Source organism: Myxocyprinus asiaticus, chromosome 5 (genome assembly GCF_019703515.2).
Source record: "Myxocyprinus asiaticus isolate MX2 ecotype Aquarium Trade chromosome 5, UBuf_Myxa_2, whole genome shotgun sequence".
NCBI lineage: Eukaryota > Metazoa > Chordata > Actinopteri > Cypriniformes > Catostomidae > Myxocyprinus > Myxocyprinus asiaticus.
The window spans coordinates 48,551,236-48,573,381 of NC_059348.1; the positions used below are offsets into that span (position 1 = coordinate 48,551,236).

The 22,146-nt window shown below is 37.2% G+C and overlaps 1 protein-coding gene across 1 annotated transcript in view; it reads left to right on the plus strand.

The window, feature by feature from the left end:
- LOC127441099 (ephrin type-B receptor 1-B-like) overlaps nucleotides 1-22,146 on the plus strand; it is a 421,097-nt gene that overhangs the window by 304,267 nt on the left and 94,684 nt on the right. The gene's annotated exons all lie outside the window — the stretch shown is intronic.

The window sequence follows — 22,146 nt, forward strand, 5'->3', positions numbered from 1 at the left end:
ATCCATCCATCTTTGCCTGTCTGTCTGTCTGTCTACTCTACTACTTGACAAATATCATTGTAGTAGGAGTGGCTTTCAATTGTGTAGCCAACCAGAAAGCTCAGTGGAAAAGAGTGGCAGAAGCAGACTTGCATATATTTTTTTCAAAAACCAGTTGTGCATGTGACGGAGTACTCAGTGTCTTTTTTCTCTCACTATCGCTTCTTCTCCAAAGGGAAACTGTCACCATTTCCTCTTAAACTGTGATCAATCCTGTCTTGTTCACCTGTTAGTTTGCTTGTTTTGATCCAGTATAATTGGAGTTAATTGGCATAATTGTTGCTTCAGTGCGATAGTTGTTTCCAGCTGAATTGAGTCGGAGAGAGGCAGTTCATGACTGCACCAGATCTGTCGAAAGTGTCTAAATGTTTCTATTGTGATGCTGGAAGTCTGCGTAAACAAGCAAGATCATCAACACAAAATCAGACACCTGACGTCTGCTTGCCAAGCACCCAGCCATTAAGAGGAATACATTTTTTGTCCTCTTCTCCTGAGTAGGGTTGGGAACCAGTTCAGAGAACCAATTCTTATACAGAACCGGCAAAAAAATAAATAAATAAATAATAATAATAATAAAAATAATAAAAATAATAATAATAATAATAATAATAATAATAATAATAAATAAATAAATAATACATTTCCAGATTCTAAATATTTTCACTTTTTGTTGTTACGCTAACAGTTTTCAGCAGTAAACTCCTGTGCCACTGCTGGTGGAACACAATACTAAAATACTTGCAAAACCATGCTTCCTGTGTTGTCTGATTCAGTCTGGTCTGTTTCTCACCCAAAACCGATCATATTGCTTCTGAAGGTATGGATTAAACCATTTGAGTCGTATGGATACATTTATGCTGCCTTTATGTCCTTTTTGGAGCTTGAAGTTTTTGGACCCCATTGAATTGCATTGTATGCACAAACAAACATCATATATCCTTTAAATATTTTTTGGTTCGTGTTCTGCCAAAGAAAGTCATACGAATTTGAGACGGAACCAGAATCAGAATTACATTTCTTATGTTTTCCCAGCCTACTTCTGAGTGTACGAGAGCAGAACAAAGAGATAAATAGTCGCAAATAACAGGCGGTTCTAATGGCCGCTGGGCGTCTATGCGTGGCAGTTAAATAGTGGTCTTGACAGATATTTAAGAGCCACGTGCTCCTCCGTTGTTGTTGTTTTGGAGAACGTAATGAGTAATTTGCTGTTAATGGGCTCATCTTGAGTGGAGGACTCTCAGAGGTAAGCAGTAATTGTGCTCTCCTTGCACCTGATGGAAATGCCCATCGGGGTAGAAAGAGCAGGAAAATAAGAAGGATGCAGATGTTGAGCTCACTGGTCTGCTGAGGTGCAGGAAGAAAGGTATTTTATACAGGCTTAATTAATTTAAGCCCAATCAGGATTTCAATTCATCCTTGAAGACCAAGTGAAAGAGGTTTTTTTAAAAAGCCGGTTCAAACAAGGGTTATGTGCATGCAGCTGAACTTTAGTATGACAACTCTGGAGTCTTGGCTGGATGTGTGTATATATATATATTTGTGTTTTAACTTCTTGTAAAATATAAATGCCTTTCTATTAAAATATAAATTAATTATCATATTACAGGACAACTAAAGTGAGAAAAAATAAAATAATAATCTAAAATTAGGCATCTGTACCTGATTTGAAACTTGAGGTATTGGATTTCAAAAATGAGATATACTTTAAAGAAAATTACTTAAAATGTTTTTTTTGAATTTCAGAAATTTTTCATGTTGAATTTGAGGGGCACATTCACTAAACATTTGCAGCACTTTTGTGCATGGTATTTCAGTGTGAACCTGCGTCGTATTCACTAACCACCCGCAATCTATGTTAGCAGCCGCAATCAGCACTGAAACTGCGCTGCGTCTTGAGTATTTAAATGAAGTCATTGTCATTCCTTTCCACGCAAACACTCCTAATTTCTATGTAAATTAGGCTAATTGTAGATTGCGCTTTATTCGCAAAAATTGCCTAGCGCAATTTAGATTGCGCTATTACCGTGAGTGAAAATAGGTGGTAAAAGGAATTTTATTAAAAATAGATGTTTGTGAACATTTTCAACCCATCATATCAGCAGTAATTCACCAAATAATGATCAAATGATGGAGAAGAGCATTATAGCCTGGCATATATCCAGATGCACGGTGTAGTCAAGCACACTTTCGGCATGTTTAAGAGATGATTTATATGGATCACAGTGATGATGTACAGTCCTGGCAGGGTGTAAAATATGGTGGTCTGCGGCATCCTCCGCTATGTAGCTCTCAGAATCTGCCCACAAAATCAGAATTACATGTGCAAATTGCGTTCTGCACAATTTTTGTGGCCGCATTTGCACTGTTGGCTGATCTGCATAGTTCATTTAGTGAATGGGACGCTAAACCAGAGAGCACATGCTAATAAACAGCTCATTTAAGCAGGTGCAAATCATTCTTAGCAAATCCCCCCTAAATGTCTAAACCCAACTAAAATCATCTGCTTTTACTTTCCCTTAATAAATAAATTAATTAAGTAAAAAATGAAAAAGCAATAGTTTACCCCAAAATACATTCTCATCATTTACTCGCCCTCATGTTGTGACTTTCTTTCTTCCATGGAACACAAAAGGAGATGTTAGACAGTATTTTAGCTTCAGTCACCATTGACTTTCATTGTCACTTCCTACATTTTGCCTAACATCGCTTTTTTTGTTCCACGGAAGATAGAAAGTCATATTGGTTTGGAACAACAAAAGGGTGAGTAAATGGTGACAGAATCTTCAATTTTGGGTAAGCTACTACTTTAAGTCAAGAACATCTAATGTTACATCAACAAATTTCATACCAGTTTTTCCCACCAATGAGCGATTGAGGTGAAAAATGTCACCAGGATTGTGACTGCATGCTCTGTTATTTTCTGCGTAACAGGTCAAGCGCTGAACTGGGCTCTTTATGCGCCTGGAGGTGCTTGTGTTTCTTGCAGGTTCAGTGGTCTGGAGAAAAAAACATTTAGTGAGTGTTTGGCATTTACAAGTTGCAGTTGGTGCTCTCGGTCTGGGCACATACAACAGGACAGGTGGGGTGGGAGTAGCAGCTGACCTTTCAGATGCATGGAGGGTGTCGTTACGGCACATTCTGTAGTCTGTAGGTTGTTATTTGTCAACTTTTTGAAAGCTTGTGTGCAACACAATAGCACAACGGCCAATGGCTGCTGTATATGATGTCACAATTTATGCTCAAGGGCTTCTGTTTATAACCAAAAATACATTACAGATAACAAATAATATTTAATTCATAATTTTAGAATGTATCTGCTCCACTTTACCAACACTGTAAGCCACGCAGCTTTGAAGTCTGTATTCTTTTTGTTGAGCCAAGAGGTCTGTGTGTGACATTTAGACCCTCTTTTGGTCAAACGACTTTTAGCTGTACAAATTTGCAAGTAAGAGTTCACCAAACTTGAACTTTGCTACCTAACAGAAGACAAAACTTCTTCACAAGTGCTTCTGTTTCTCTTTCTTGCATTTACTTGCATTCGAATGGAAGTAATTGGAGCAAGAAGTGTAGTGTGACATCAACTGCATGGGCACCATCACATCTATTCTTAGTAATACATTTCATATGCATATTTGGAGTCAGTGTTATTTAGAAATATTTGGTAAGGGCATAAAACAGGCTAATCAGTGTGTATATAAGTATATACAGTATTTGATTTCATGTATGAAGTGATAATGGGCAGTGTTAAAAAAATGTATGTTAAGCTTTAGAGATAGTTATTGCTATTTTTCTATCTTTTAATGATGTCTTTTTAGTTCTAGTCTGATGAAAATATATATTTTTTTCTTTTTCTGAATTGTCCTGGACTGTATGTATGATGGAAAATGTAATGATGAAGTTTAATCTTTAATTTTGTATGCGGCTGACAGCTGAATGATCTAATACACATGCTAATGTTGGTGCCATTTGTGCAGAAGACTCCAGTGTGCATGCACTAGACTGAATACCTGAGTGCTAAAACACTTCAGCAGCATAACCTTTAAAAATCTCATAATGTTCCTCCAAAAAATGTCCAAATAAATCCAACTTGCTTGCGGAATGAAACTCACTCCACTGAATGCATGCTTGATTCAATAACAGACTCGTTGTGCTTCTTGGATTACATGCATAAAACTGTGAAATCTGACTCAGTATACAGTACGAAACTAATTTCATTTAGGTCAGATGGTGTATAAGGTTAATGTGCTCTCAGATAATTCATCATTGTTTCTCTCATAAGTACTAATACACATTGCTTGTGCCCACATGGACAGCATGTGGTTAAATGTACTATAAATTATCATAGTATGTAATTTGTCTCTTTATTAAAATCTAAAGCTAAAGATCCAAGTGTACAAAAAATGGGTATGAACATCTGTCGCTACAGTTATAAATCAAACACTTGGAAATTGGAAGAGATTGATTGAGATTGGCTACCAGCCCCGTGGATCTGAAAGGTTTTTAAATGCCCATATATATATATATATATATATATATATATATATATATATATATATATATATATATATATATATATATATATATATGTGTGTTGGGCCTCATGTATTCAGATAGAAGACAAAGGCAGGCCTAACACAAGTCGTAAAACCTAACTCAGCTCCCACACATTCCATGTCGTAAATTTTACTGATAAAAATTGCGCCAAAATCAAACAAAGGGAGTCCAAAACAGACTACAAATCCATGAAGCCTTGCTTACTAAAGGATCGAATTCTCAACTCCTATTGGACGAGGCACACAACAGAATGTCCCTCAAACATGACATCATCAGGAGTTCAAATAATTCTGAAATGCTTCCAGAATTCACTTCCAGCGACTTAGTTCACCGAATATAGACACAGCTTTTTGCTGCTCTCAGGTGCAACCTCGTGGCATAAGGAAGTAATGTCCGACTTGAAACTGTAGCCATACAATCTCCATCTCTCTGGATGAGTTGAGATTACTCTGTGTTCAACCGAACACTCTAACGGATCCGAAGGAGACTGCTGAGCAATTTGCATCTTCATCCGTTTGCCTACAGAAGTGAAGAGATTAAAGATTTCTCTTCCATCTTCAATCAAGTCGACATTTCTGAGTTCTCCGCCAGCCCGCCGAGAATCAACAGCCGTACCGCCCGCCGACAATCAACAGCCGTACCGTCTGCCAACAGAGCGAGGTCAAAGTTAAAGGACGGAGGAAAACACATTCTACCTGTGTCCTCATGCGATTCAAGTAAGAGGTTACGTCTGGCCAGAGATAGAATATTATAGTGTGTTATTCTTGTGTTTCAAGGTTTTTGCTTGTACAATTTACGGACCGCCATGTCCGCTCATTATTAATACTCAGGGTATTAATTATCACAAATTTGTTTTGCTGTATTGTGGTCCAACCAAATTGGATTGTGCAATTTCGCCGTCACGGGTGAGACAGAAACTGAGTTCATCCATTAGAGTCAAATAACGCAGGACTTTTATGAGCCCCGCTCATAAAACCGCATCTCTGAGTGATGAGCACAGCTGCTTTCTCTCCCGCTATCACGAAATCAGCTTCAGGGCTGTCACTTGATAATCTCTCTCTCGTACTAACCACACACATACACACACACACACACACACACACACACACACACACACACACAGGCACGCGACCCCTCACAAACATTCTGGCACACATTTTGGCTTGTAGATAGCTTAAATGCTAAAGCCCAGCTTTGTCCCTAAGCTATCATACAAGCGGATACACGCGGTAACTGGTAGACGCCATCTCCGCCCCCATTCGCGGTCATATTCCCTGGCCGGAAGTCTCGCGTGACATACTCTCCACGAGAGTCACGTCCGCTGTTTTGTGCGCATCCCTCCTTACACACACTGTCAGACACACACACCCTTTGTGTTATAGAGTTATTTTTATTTCCATATCTAATCATATCACTGTTTAGTTTGTAGTTGTAAGTCGGAAGTTTATTGACTGCATTGTATTAATTATTAATTAATATTACTGCATAAATAAACTTTGTTTATATTACAAAGAGAAGTGTTTTGGTTTATTTTGCATAGGCCTGTGTCATGCTGACGGGATGTCAGTGCTCGGATTCAAACCTTCATTCATTGTTTTTTTCCCCGAAAATCGATATTCTTCGGAAGAAAACAATCTAATATTGAGACTGTTTTAATATTTGGTTACTAGTCCCTGATTCCAGGGTGGTGCCCCGTCAATGTTAATCCTTATTAATATTCTATTGATTTTTGATAATTGATAATTATCTTTGATGATTGTTGAATTTGAATGATTAATAAGCCAGTGTTAATTTTAATTAATGTTTCATCGATGTTAACAATTAACGATTATCTTTGATAATTGTTGATTTTAAAGGATTAAAAAAGCTAACATTGATTCTCATCAATGTTCTATTGATTTTAATAATTAGTAATTATCTTTGATAATTATTAATTATTGCTAATAACCAAACTTGCTCCTAAACGTAGCACACTACATTTACTGGAGCCCCATATGAGGTTTTAATGAGTTAGATCCAATTAATTAATTTAAATATTAATTAATAACTACAGAAATAATTATTAATTATTTCTGATAGTAACACTGATCTAAACAACCAGTAAAGCCCTACATATATATATATATAGCTTCAGCTTCAGCTTCAGATCTTGTGAACTATTATGAACTTTCACCTTGTCTTCAAGTCTACTTTGTTTGGTCTGTTCTTTTAAACAGGAGCGGATGAGTCACTAAAACAGTCTTTATTATATTGTACAAGATAATTTAATATATACTCATATTTCCCATAAACCTGATAAAGCTTTAATGGTTTTACTTTACTCAGTTCTCCAAGTCTAATTTGGTTGTTTCCCTAAACTCTGATAAGACATAATGATTAAACTCAGTCAATGTCTCCTGTCTGCAGACCCTCCGGAGGTCAGAAACACAATAAACATCCATAAAGAATAGTGAACGTGTCTGTAAAACTCTCTGGTGCTCAGTGGAAATAGTGCATTTGATAATTGATTTGATAATATTTGTGCTGAAAGAGTTGTAGTGTTTATGCTGTACTGAAGCACTGGCCAGTTGGAGACTTTAAGTTGCTTTTTGCCCTTTGATATGTTTTGTTATTATTTATTTTGAAATAATGTCCTTTTCTCCACGTTAGAAAACAGAATTGTCAACAGCCATTTCTTGTGATGGCTTGTTCCTCGCACTTTACAAGCAATTCCATTTCATACACTTTTTTTTTTTTTTCATAACCGCAGTACCTTTTCCCCATGATGCTGACAACAGGATGCCGTAGGCTATTGACAATGTTTCTATCTCTCAGCTCTATTTTATTTATTTATTTGTGTCCGTATGCCCTCCCTTTTATCTTTGTGTCTTCATCTGCTGTGTGAGAGTTTCTGGGAGAGAAGAATTGGTATACAGCAATATGGCAAAATGTAATGCTGCAACCGATGAAAGCTGCTTCAAAGCAGCCTAGACCAGCTAAGCTGATTCGAATGGTGACCAGCTATGCTGGTTTAAAAGGTGAACAGCTTCAACTAGATAGGTAAAGATCGTCAAAACAATTTTGATGTTGGCTTGACAAAGCCAGAAGTTTTCCTGAAGTTTTAAAAAAAGGTTTTAAAAGTTTGAAATTTTAAGCTTTTAAGACCTGCTATTTAATACAAACCGCCTGCTAGTTAGATAGATAGTTAGACAGACCATCAGATAAACAGATAGACATACAGACAGACAGATTAATGTCCTTTTGTGGGTTTACATTTACATTTTTGACAGTTCGTGTTTGAATAGACGTGGCCTATTTTAATTTGTAAAACCCTAAACCATGCTTGTGCAATAACCAGTTAAAACCACCATATCAATCAAGTAGAATGTGTTCTTTGATCAACAAACTTGTTAGTTCTGTAACAAAATTTCTAGCATGAAATTAGACTTTAGGCATAGGGTTAGTACAGTGGCCCAGAGGTGCACAACACAACAAATATATAAAGCAAACAAAAGTTCACAACATAAATATATCAAGCTACAACACAAATAAATCAAGCTACAACACACAGAAATCAAGCCACAAAACAAATAAATCAAGCCATAAAACAAATAAATCAAGCTACAACACAAATAAATTCATCCACAACACAAATAAATTAAGCCACAACATAACAGAAATGCTCCCGGCCACTAGGGGGCAACGTCGACCTGGTGACTAATGCTTAGATTTTTTTAAACTTTTTTTGTAAGTAGTACATGCTTACATGAGGAGAACAGGACACGATTAGACATTCCCAATGCAAGTAAAGTAGATTTATGTTTTGATTATGTTACGATTTTAATTTAACTAGATACATTTTGGATAATACATTTGTGCATGTGAAGCAAAGTATTGTAATTACTGTAACTCTGTATTGTATGGTATTGCCTTCAGGCAATATAACTAAATTTGGCTTGCTGTGTCAAAAAAAAAAAAAAAAAAAAAAAAAAATTGCATGATTCCTTTCTTAATATTTGTGTTGTAGCTTAATGTTGTTGTGGTGCGGCTTAATTTTGTTGTATTGTGGTTTAATTTATCTGTGTTTTGGTTTAATTTATTTGTGTTGTGGCTTGATTTATTTGTGTTGTGAACTTTTGTTTGTTTTTTTCTAAATTTCATTGTGTTGTGCACTTCTGGGCCACTATAGGCTTAGGGCTAGGGTTAGGGGCTTGTATATCATTGTTTTCTAATGTTCCCTCTGATTTTAGGACTTATTCATAGTTAGAGTATGGTTTGGGTTAGAATTTGAATTAGGACTTTGTCTTTGACAGGAATTCTGTTCCAGGACCAACCAAAGATGCTAATCCAGGAATATGCATTTTTTATTTTTAGTTTTAGTTTTTTTCACGCAAAATCACAGTGACATGAGCAATGTTTACGGCGTCAATTTATGCTTGTTTTAGCTGGTCAACCATCATGGCTGCCCTGGTCAAGCAGGTCTACTTGCAAAAATAACTAACTTAACCAGCTTGTGCCGGTAACAGACCAGCAATCTAAAACAAGTTGTTCCACTATTTTCAAACTTAATCTGGTTTTAAAACTGATCTAAGATATTAAAACTCATCTTAATTTAGTCTAAAACTGGTCAAAGCCATTTTTGTTAACAGAATGGGTCTGTTTGGTGCTTTTGCATGGCATAGTTCTGAATCAAGCAGCAAACTGATCTCTATACACAGTAGATATAGCATTAACATCTAACATTTTGCATGCTACGTTTGTTAGTGATATATCCACCAAAATCAAGACTTACCTTAATCACTTTCAAGTATAATAGCAGAAAAAGTACCATGGTATTACATGGTTCTTTTGGACTATGGTAATATTCCATGTTTCTTTTTTTTTTTTTTTTTTTTTACATATACCATGGTCATACCATGTATTTCTGGACATGTGTCATAATAATACCATGGTGTGTTTGGAGATGCATCATGGTTGGAGTACCATGCAAATACCAGGGTATATCACTTATTACCATGGTATATCTGGTTTTACTACCTGATGCCTTCATTGTACCATTGCTCCACTACAGTACTTTTATAGTGAACTATCACTGTCAATCTATCTCTCTCACTTTCTATTTCAAAGCTTAAAGGGAAACCACAATCACCCCAATGAGACCAAACTCATAGACAAGTGGCTACAAAACCAATTACCAGCAAACACAGCTCCCATGAGCCACTAGAATAAACCCATGGGAAGCAGAACATAAACCAGCTGGGGAAAGAGAAAGAGGCATGAATATATCCATATGTTGGAAGGAGAAGACTGCTTTCACAAAAGAGATCAATAAAGCTCCAAATCTCGCATAGCATAAGTGAATTTGGAAAGTTGCTCTGTGCTGTAATTGCTATAAGACACACTTTATTCAATAGTAACAGCTGCGCAGACATAAACAGAAACAGATACTTTATATTGGATTTGAATCAACTAACCACAGTAGATGGAATGCTGTAAACATAATCACCTAATGGAGAAAGAATCGCTGACACTATGTTTTTGGTTTGTATTAGACTTGTTTAGATTTAGGGTCGGGAATCAAGAGTTGGTTCTTCCTCAGAATGGTTCAAGTACTGGCACTGAATGATTTTCCAACCTGCTCTCATAGTGAAAACGTGACTATATACATTTTTGCAAAACTTGTTATACGTGCCAGATACAAATCCCTGCAGTTTCCAGGTGAAATGAACACTAGAGGCATAGGTGAATTACAGACTGGGCCAATGGGGCCAGTGCCCTGGGGCACTTGATACAAACATATGTTTGTATATGCTTAAATATGTGGGCCCCACAGCTTATACAAGGCCCCCTCAGCAGGGCCCTGTGACTATGAGGGCCCCCAGCCCTCTTATAGGACCCTTTTGCCTTACTGTTTCTAATTACATTTTTTGAGCCACTCTTTAATCTTGTAATGCCGCCTGGTGAAAGTTTCCATGCTCTTCTGGAAGTAGAAGACCTTGTAAATTGCAAAATAACTACCATCATATTTTAATGCACTCATCTTTTTTATGTGAAATCTTTTCTGATTTTGATAAAGTAAAATTAACAATAACATTTATATATTTTACTGATATTTCAAAATCAGTATTTTTTGAATTCAAGCAACATATGATTTAAATTTCATTATTTTATAGAAAAATAGTTTTAAACAGGTTTAAAAAAAAATATTATTTTCGGACTATTATTTCCTTTATATGGTTAAGCTTTATTCTTTGTATAAAAGTGCTGTTGAACAAAAATGTTTATTATACTCTTCATTGCTACAACTGCATGTTTGCCCCACATTACAAAAAATAACTTGTCTTTGGTGGTTGGGAAAATGGGGGCATGGCTAATTCAACGGCTCAGTCAAGTGAAAGCTTCAGAACGCTAAAATCGCTTACAGCACCTTTAAAGGGCTTGTGTGTAAGCTTTGACAGCTGAATTTTGAAATTCCGAACATTCCAAAACAGACTCTTAGCTCATTTAAATATTCTGTCAATGTAATTTAGTCTAGGGGATTTTTGGACACTTTGAAAAGGCTTAAATGATGCCTTAGTAGGACTTTTCGATGGAAGAATAATAATGTGTGTTTTATTCACTTTCAGTCAAATCATGACTTTAATGGCTGATTCTGAATTTATAAATACTTGTTTTTCTCTCTATTACTCAGAACCTGCTATTTAATGATATCGACACACATTTACTCTAATGCATCTTTTGAAAAACGATACAATTTAATGCTTGTATTACAGACCCACCTACATATATACACTTGTTCTATTATGATTAACTTGTGCGGTAACTCACTTGATAGGGTACTGTCTTGGAGTCGGAGGACCATGGTTCAAGTCCAGCCATGAGTTTAAGCCGACACGTGACATGACAGAGTCATGGAAGTGGCACAAAATGATGTGGTTGCTTCAGAAAATGTGCTTTTTCATTTTGCTTCTGCATTTTAAAACACTATTAGTTAGATTTAGGCATTGATAAGGAAAGGATGTATTTTTAACATCTCATTTATATTTTAAAACACAATTGGTTAGGTTCAGGCAAAATGTTTAGGTTAGAGAAGTATGTTTAAAATATATATATATATATATATATATATATAAAATTCATCTTAAAACCGTGTCTGAATACAACACCACTTTACTTGCTTTTGGCGCCCCCAGCTGGACATTTCACTGGAAACCTGCAGCCGGACGTGTTATTCAGCACATACATTTTGAATTGCAAAAATGTTGTCATATATTTCATGAGAACAGGCTGCGATTTTCAGTGTATGGTTTTGTTAACAATTCTTGAAACGTCTGCATTATTGTACCTTTGCAAACAGAACACCGTACTAAAATATTCTGACAGTGTTTCATACACGGCTTCGGCAAACAAAATTATGTTTTCTCAAAGTTGTAAGCTTGCAGAATTGGGTACCTTTAAAATTATAAAAAAAGACTAGACAACATCTCTGTTGTGTTACTTGCTGTTGAATGCAACCACATTCATACATGACCAGTGTAGTTCAATTTGTGAATGAATGGCTCTTATGTATCGATTCTTTTTAATGAATCGGCCGTAATGTATTGACTGGTTGTTCATGTGACAACATGTACTTAAAGGTGCACATTTGGAACAAAGTTTTGTTTAAAGTACGAATAAATTGTACTTTCATTAAAACATAAAATATGTAAAAATATTTGCCAAAACAGTTTGACCACATTTCAATAGTCAATCGGAACCACACATGTTCAATTCCTTAAGATTCCCATCACTAATTAGATTTATGTTTTTGAGATTGTGTTGACAAAAGCCAAGGGTCTGACAGAGATTGAATACAGAAAATAGTGAGTGCGCTTGCAGGAGGAGAAAGAAAGAGTGAGGCAAATTATTATAATTTTTTTTTTTTTTTTTTTCTGAGACAGGAGTTCAGGTATGGATTGAGTTGTATTCAGCTGTCATTCAGGCAGGTTTTATGGGTCTAGTACATACTATCAGTGTCTGGATAACAGTCACACCCCAACAGTCTCTTCCAGACACTCTCTCTGGCTCTCTCTCAGCCTGTATTTATCTTATGAGTGTTTGTTTGTGGTAAGAAGAGTGTGTGCAAACCTTAGGCTGCATCCTAGATACTATCTGTGCTTTATAGTATGCAAAATTAGGGTTAGCATGTTCCAAATTATAGTATGTTGTACACTGAAAATAGTATGCTAAAATTTATGCATATTTTATTTATTTATTTATTTATTTATTTATTTATCTATCTTTTGGCTGATATTACCCATTATCTAAGAGGGGGTGTTTGTGATAGCTCTCTTTCGACTTCCACATTTTTAGCTTCCACTTGTCAAAAATTTTAAAGGAATAAACTGAATACTTAAAAGTAGGTAATTTATCACCATCAGATAAGTCTCACAAAGAAATGTTGTTGTGGCTGCAGTTTTCACCTCATTTTGGAGGGTTATTTAAAGCTCTGAATATCATCAGATGTTGTCACTGTTTTAAATAACGCAACATACGTTAGTAGATTGAACTTATTTGTGAGCAATTGAGTTATATATAAAATAAACAATGAAATACTTATGCTAGCAGTACTTGAGACCATGCTGCAAAAGTGATATATAAGGCATATGTGAAGTTATATCAACATGTACTGTAACATTAATGTAATCCTCACAATTTCTCAAAGGGAATGCAACTTAATTGCGTGAAAAGCCACAGTCATCAAAGAAAATAAAGACAGCCAAAGATAACCAAAGCTTCATGGAATCCTCTGAAAGAAGGTTAAAAATAGGGATGGGTGCATCGAGAGGATTGATCACAAAAAAAAAAAAAAAAAAAAAAAAAAGGGGTTTTAGTTACTTACCTAGTGATTTTAATATTTATTTACCATGAAAAGTATGACAAGATGACAAAAAAATAAAAAATAAAAAAATAAAATAAAAAAAATCAACTATTTAAACTAAAAGTTGCATATGATTAGATCTGTTTCTTGTTTCACTCATCTTAATGTACAGAAATGTCAAAAGACACAATCAGTGACAGACAACGCTTGTTTGTTATCAATTTATTTAAAATAAAACCTGTCGCTAAAACTACTCATATTAAAAAAAAACAAATGCAATAAATAAAACAAAAATCTATGTAATAGAGGAACCAGTATTGTTATATAAGCAAAATTGTCCTTGATAGTACTCAGTATTGCATTTAAAACAAAATGAGTGGCCGCAGAAAGAAATTCTGGTAGCTAGAGCAATGTTTTCTTGCGAGAGCACGTGTGAATTGGGTACAGCCTTAGTTTTGTCATTTAAATGGAAACTGCTAATCTGCAGTTGGTGTTGATCCAAGATGACAAGCTGAAGACAGAACACTGAGCTATTTTACAATCCCACTGTGAAAGAGCAGATACCTTCTACACAAGGCATGGAGTGTTGTAGCGGTTGTGTGGGTCAAGAATTCATTGCAGTGTCTTGCTCACTTTGTCTCTCTCGTGGTTTCTCTCTCATGTGTTTGGCAGGGAGTGTGACTATGATTAATGCTGAAGCAAGCGTCCTGTTGAGGGCCAGAGGCAGCAAAAGAGATAGAATGAAGAGCAGAAAAGAGAAAGAAGATGGGGACCTGAGGATGGTGGGTTGAAGGGAGGTAGAGGGTGATGAGAGGGGTGCACTCACAAGTCTTTGTCAGTATGGAAGATTTCTTCCAGCTGTGGGAGGAAAACCGCAGGAAAAACTCAGTTTGAGCCAATGTACACGCACAATACATACACTAACACACATTCAGTCAGAACGGACATTCGGACTTTGAGCAGTATTACATCAGAAATGTAACAAATACAAACACACTTGATCAAACAGTCAGAAAGAGACAATTATGATCCAAAGAAGTTGCTACTGATGAGGTTCATCTATCTTTTGTATTATATTTTTCTATGTTTAATTATTATATTATAAAATATGATATTATATTATATTATATTTGTCACGGTCCTGTCACTCTGTCAGTCTGGGTTTTTGAGTGACAGGACCGTGACATCATCGTCCTACGTCTGTCTTGTGTTTCGTTGTCTGTCTTTGTGTGAGCGCACAGCTTCGGTTTGGATTTCCCTACTGTGCGCTCTTTGGTCTGTCTTGTGTTTCAATGTCTGGAACATGGTGTCTGGATCCTGACTTCCCTGTCTGGTTCAGTTTCTGTCTGTGTCGGGATCCGGACACTCATACTCCATGTTCTGCTTGTTATTGACGTGAGTGCATTGTGCTTATGTCATCTTGGCAGCATGCACTCGCATCAAAAGTTTATGTCTGTCTCTTGCGAACACGGGTGCGCCTCGCATTGCGCTGCGCGCCCGGGTCACAAGTTGTCTTCATGTTGTGCTGAGGTACGGTCACTTCGGTCTGAGGTGTCCTGTCTCATTTTGTCACCAGTTGCATGCATCGCGTGGCATCTGCCTCATTTGGCATTGCTACACATTCTCTCATCTTGTTTGTCAGTTGGCCTGAGCGTATATTGCCTTATTGTCTTGCCGATGTGCTCTCATGCCATTCAGGGGGTTATGTCTTGTGAGAGCTTTGTTTTGTTTCTGTATTGCCGCATGTCTCTCAGTCTTGCGTCATGCCCCGCCTCCTTGTTCGCCCATTATTAGTTCATTTGTCTCACCTGCCCTGCTTGTTTGATTTCCTTTCCTATTTTAGTCTCTTCGTGTGTGCTGTCCAGGGCTAGTTCATCTTATTTCATGTTCACGTCGGTCTCGTCTATAGTTCCAATCCCTACTCGGTTCGTTCGGTTGGTCCTGTGTCCAGTAGGTCTGCCCCAGCCCAGCTTCAGTGGGCTGCAAGCCTGGATTATATTTTTCCCCTACGGTGTTGTTTATGTTTGTTTTTGCCTTTTTGGTTAAATAAATTCTTTTGTGGTTCTTTCACTCTGCATTTGGGTCCTGATTCACTGCAACCCTGACAAAGGTATATTATATTATATTATATTATATTATATTATATTATATTATATTATATTATATTAATATGATCATTTAGTTTAAAAGGTGAAGTTGGCAGTCAATTTATGGGAAACCAGGAGAAGCCAACAGCAGCAGTGTGTGTACACGCGTGCGCTTGTGTGTGTGTGTGAGAGTGTGATTGTGGGTTTATAAGGGAGGAGATTGGAGCTTCTGCTGTGCTTTAGATAAGAAAATTAAAAATTGATCATAATGTTCCCTCTCACAAATTCACATACACGCACACACACACACACACACACACACACGCGCACACACACACACACACACACACACACACACACAGCGAGGGTGGTAATCTCAGTTTTGCACAATGCATAGAATTGTAAATAGATTTGTGTGTGTGTGTGTGTGTGTGTGTGTGTGTGTGTGTGTGTGTGTGAGTGCGTGAGTGAGTGCGAGAGAGAGAGAGACAGAGAGAGAGAGAGAGAGATGCTGTAAAGAAGGTGGATCCTCTCCCAACAAGGACATACAAAAAACTGCAGAAAAGCAATTTTAGCTCACAGGCTCTCTGAAGCAGTGTGGATATTTGTGAGTAAGTTTGAGAGTGCAGACTGCCAATAATTGCTAATGTGTAGCAAAGACAGGCAGCAGAGCATGAACGATAGAGAAAGAGCGAGAGACTCAAAGGCTGCAGTTTAGGTCAGGATGACACTTTGCTTGATTCTCCATTTTAAAAGCATTGGATGGAAAACGCCTTTCCTAAAACACTGGAAAAAGAGAGTGGCAGTGCTGGACAAGACGTTATTTAACTACCCTGCTCTACTTGCATGTGTTAAAATGTGTTTGTGTAAAAATCTAGTCTTGCCTCACTCTCATGAGATTAGTGCTTAACAGAGCACTATTTGTTTAAAATCGGGGGCCGAGGTAATCTCAAAATTAGTTTGTTTACATTTACAGCATGTTTTTTTCTTCTTTTTCTTTCATGTTTTAGCAATAGTTCTGTTGCCAATATCTGTTGCCAATTAATGTTAGAGGGAAAATTGAAACATCCAAATCATGCTTGTCATTGACTATTCAAATGTGGTTATTACCTGGCTTTGAACCCTAGTCTCCCACACAGCTGAAGCAACATGCTGCCAGTCATGCCAGGTGGAAAGGTAAACATATTGAAACCTCTGCAAACATGTCTGATAAGAATGCTGCATGTCAGCACATCGGCATACAGTCACCGATCCTAGGGTACTGAAACTATCAGAAACATCATGCCAGCTTCATGTGTGATAATGTTGATAATTGACTGATGATGAGATATTGAAAAGACCTAGAGAGCCGCATGTTTGATTGACACAGAGAGTGCGCATGTTAAAGAGAGTAAAGCTAAAAGTGCTCATGATCGCTCAAACAGTTTCTATCGCTCTACACAATGTCTGATTGTCACGACTCACGTTACATCACGTGTACTCAGATTTGTATTTGATGTTTATTTGTTGTTTAATTAGTTTTTATACCTGTTAGCAGCCTCTTTATCCTCTTCCTGCGTACTGTGCAATGAGTCAGAATAACTACCGTAATGACTGTAGAAAATTGGCAACTTAATATTAATACGTGTGTAATTCTTACACATTTTTAAAAACAAAACAGCATATTCATGTGAATTACATCATGTCTGCAAGTTTGAAATGCTTAGAATTGCCAACAACTCACCCTCTGGCCACTCTGTCATGCTTCAAGGGCTGAGCAAGCGCTCATTCATTAGAGTAGCAGTGTATATGTGATTACCTATGTGCTGCAAAAAAGATCGGCCCTAATTCTAGGCACGATTGACCGATCACGGATTTAAGACGAATATTGGCCGATTTCGATCGGTGGCTGATCTGTTGGTGCACCCCTAGTAATTAGCCATAAACAAAATAAAACTACACTATTATATACTGTTAAATAGAGAGCAGGTCTAAAGGGTTAACAGCAACACACATACACAGCCGAGTGCTAACAGTTGTGGTAAACAAAATGCACTCAACTCCATGTGTGGTCTATAAATTCAGAACTTACCTCAGTCTTGTATTGAAAGACATTTGTATTGAAGTGATCTATTACTCTCAACTTTTTACTGCATAAGGATTAATTAAAAAAATGAAGAAAAAAAAAAATGTGGGATGCTGTACCCGGCTGCTGGTGAAGTTGGTGAGTTAACATATTGGAAGTGCATCCTTTTTGTGAGAAAAGTACTCAACACTTAAATGTTTTGGCTGTTGTTTGAACAAAGAGATATCACTATTCAATGGTTGTGCATTATTACTTATTTCTGGCTATATTATTATGCTATATTATTAAGTGTGACCGAGCCAAACCAAGTGATCAGACTGTCTTCTCTTGTGCAAAATAATGTTCAGGCTCATTGTCCTCCCCTTCCACTAACTAAAGATGTTTAAAAATGAGCATAGCTCATTGTGTTGGCTGCCACTACTTGAAATAATTCTACAAGATTGCATTAGATTAAACCAGCATAATGTCAATACGATTTCATGACAATCACGTTTGTATCACTTAACAATAGCTCACTCCTCATAACCATTTTATAAATTAATTTTCTGTCTAGAGTGCAGCAGTTTCTGCAGCAGAAGTGCTGCGGGTGTAAAAGCACACACGTTGTTTGCAATGAAATTGTCACGACACACTGCTTCAGTTTGGCTCACGTGCTGCTTTGGCATGCTATGTGAAAGAAGCATTATTGGTACATTATCCGCTACTCTGGAACTTTGTAATGTGTTGCTGCTCATTTGCATAAAGTTGAGTATAGCGCTTATTGTCGCCAGAAATCATTGAACTCTCATTGAAAATGAATGACTTCCATAACTTTGTTGCCATAAATCGCTGTCACTAAATATCAATAAAGAAAACTATGACATTTATTATATCAGGCCTTTGATGATGATGGCTTTTAAATTTAATGTTAAATTACTATATGGACCGTTTTCACATTTTCCGGTTTGAAACATGGAAGTATACTATAACAGGGTACGCTTCTATAGCAGTAATTGGAACCACAGCATATTTTATTTTTGTAATCATATTTTCTACAAGAGCAAAAGAAAAAAGTGTGTAAATAGCATCTGCCACACAGTGCAGCTATTTTAAACCCAATAGTCTGGTGGAACCACAGAAATATACAATGAACTTAACAATAGATGGCGCTGCTGTTGCGTGGGGTGTAAGGACGGCATGTGAATGTTCAGTGTTGTCCTTGCGACCGCAGTTCGAATCTGTGTTTTGTCCCACTCTTTTTCCCATCCGATTTCCTGTTTCCACTTGTAATATTTCCTATACTACTTAAAATAATAGATACAGATTAATATAAATGTTGATTTCATTACAGTGATTTGGTCACGGTAAATGTCGGGGAGTGTAGAGAAGGGTTTGATCCGGAGGCGGGGTCTGTTGATTGCACTTGTTCCCGCGGCTCGTGATCGCTTGTATGTAGATTGCATCACTGTATAACTATAGCCTAGTAATATTGTAGAAAGCATAGTTTTAATGCAATTAACCATGTTGTTGATACAGTAATATGGTGGTGATATGGTAACCATGGTTAATTTTGTGGTTACTGTAAATTAACCAAAAAATACCATGATTATTTTTTCTAAGGTCAGGTTAAGGTTAGGTTTAAGGGTAGGGGTTAATGTGCTGTGTCTGTGGGACTCTAAATAAACACAATAAACACACTGCAATGATGCCCATACTCTTATGTTAGTATTTAAATATGGGTCCAAATAGTATCTGTCACTATTTGCACCAGGGTGAAATTAGTATCTAACATTATTTGCACCTGTGTTGGGGTGCAAATAATATCTGCCACTATTTGCACTGGGGTGTAAATAGCATATACCATTATTTGCATTAGGGTGCAAATAGCATCTGCCAAGAAAAAATCTACTAGGTGGATTACAGCAGTCAAAAAAGAGAGACAGATTTACTGTAAAATTTACTGTCACTCTTTCAGCTGCTGTATTTAAAACCTCATCGCAGCAGTGATTCATTTTATTATAATTATTGTTGTTGTTGTTGAATGCCAGACTGCTGACCCTGTGCTTCTCTGTTTGTTTGCTTGTCTGTTTTTAAGTTGTTTTAAGTTTGTATATGTGATAAGTTTGTGTGGTATTTAATATTAATTTGACGATCTGACGGAGTAGCGAAATTAAGATGGAGTTCGCTGCGTCCTGATCTTCTCTTTAATCTTGGAAAATCTATCAATGTTTGGAAGTAATGGCATGGGTGCACCTGTGCCAAATTACTCTCTGGACTTTCTACTTTCAGTAAGAGAGCATCTGCATGGGGGTCTGGGTAGCTCAGTGAGTACTGACGCTGACTACCACCCCTGGAGTCGCAAGTTCGAATTTAGGGCGTGCTGAGTGACTCCAACCAGGTCTCCTAAGCAATGAAATTGGCCTGGTTGCTAGGGAGGGTAGAGTCACATGGGGTAACCTCCTTGTGGTCACTTTATTTTGTGGTTCTTGCTCTCGGTGGGGCACGTGGTGAGTTGTGTGTGGATGCCGCGGAGAATAGCATGGGCCTCAACAAGCCACGTGATAGGATGCGCGGATCGACGGTCTCAGACGCGGAGGCAACTGAGATTTTTCCTCCGCCACCTGGATTGAGGCGAGTCACTTCACCACCATGAGGACTTAGAGTGCATTGGGAATTGGGCATTCCAAATTGGGGAGAAAATAAATTCAAGTGTGTGGTCGCACTACTTTTTCTCTGTGTCTCAATAGGCAGAGCTGCAGATCTAACAAACCTTAGATAAAATTAACCGTTATTTTTTGTTTTTCGAGTCAAAAGAGATGGGCCGAGAACACCTACAATTCTGGACAGACATTTTCTATTCACATTAAATGAAAAGGAAGATGACACAACATAAAAAAAGGTAAAATAAAGAAACGGGGATCAAGAGGTGGTGTCAAAAACAGATTGTGCAGACGCGGCACCCGTCACCCTCTTCCTGTGATTACTCTCTCTAATGTCCAATCCTTAAATAACAAACTTGATGAATTAACTATCAGGGAAAAAACAGAAGATCTGTTCAGGTGTAGCAATCTAATATATCTAACGGAAACATGGTTGACTGAGAATAACGGTAATGTCGACCTTGATGGCAACACTCTCATTAGAGCAGATCGAGACAAAAGAGCAGCTGGAAAATCAATAGACGGTGGACTTTGTTATATTTGGATAATACCTGGGCAACACAATACAAAATACTGGACAAGATTTGTACTTGGGACTATGAGATTATCTCGGTTGCAATTGGACCTTTTTATTTACAGAGAGAGTTTGGGCAGATCACGGTGATTCTTGTCTATGTGCCGGGACCAAATAACACTGAAGCTGACAAAATTACTAAATGTTTCATTGACGCACCGGAGAGGTCTGTGGACCAGCTGGTGTTTGTTCTTGGAGACTTCAGTACCTGTGATTTGTGAATGTAATTATTTTTATAGTAGATTTGATTTAATAGATGCTAAAAGGAAAAGTAAAGAGGTCCTTAAGAATAGTCAGACAGGTCCAGCACCCCTGCTGTTAGAGCAGGCAGTAGCTGTGTGTTTAGCCCATGTAAAAGTTAATAAAGCACCAGGCCCTGATGTGTTAAAGGGGAGGGTGTTAAAAGTCTGTGGCTGTCAGCTCAAAGGGCCCCTTACACTACTATTTCAGACATTACTTAATGAGTATACTGTGCCACATGTGTTGAAAGTATCTACAGTAATACCCATCCCCAAAACACCAGGGGCAAGATTACCAGAAGATTATAGACCAGTTGATATGACCTCAGTCCTGGCTAAATGTATGGAAAGAATTGTGAGTAAACACATGATGGTATCAGTTAGTAAGGTTTTAGATCCATTACGATTTGCATATAGACCATACAGGGGGACAGAAGATGCTACACTTACATTAATTGATTTTATAGTAAAGCATATTCATGATTCCAGTTCTTATGCACGGGCACTTTTTATTGATTTAACCTCTGCTTTTAATACTATGCAGGTTCACATGCTTCTATCATGTCTATGTAATTTAAATGTAAACTCTGCTTTAATATATTGGATCAAAGATTTCCCCTTAGATTGACCACAGAGAGTTTTTACGAATGGCACATTCAAATGAATTGGTTTTAAATACAGGGGCTCCACAGTGTTGCATGTTGTCACCATTTTTATTTTCAATATATACCAATGAGTTACAGATTAAGAGTAACACAGCTCGTCTTTTTAAGTATGCTGATGATATGGTCCTGGTGCAACTGTTTTAAAGAGCCAATCACTGAGTGAGCAAACCTATTTTAAAAATATTAGTGTCCTTGAGGATTGGTGCAAATTGAGTACTTGCCAAATTAATGTAGGAAAAACCAAAGAGCTGATTTTCAATGTTAAACCTGAAGAACACTATACGTTAGGGAAAGTAATGTTAAATGATCAGGCTGTTGAGACTGTTGAAAGTTTTAAATATTTGGGAACATATATTGATACAAGGTTGAACTTTGGTGAGAACGTAGATAATATTTTTTAAGAAAGCAAGTCAAAGACTGTTCCTTGTGCGGAAACTGAGGAGTT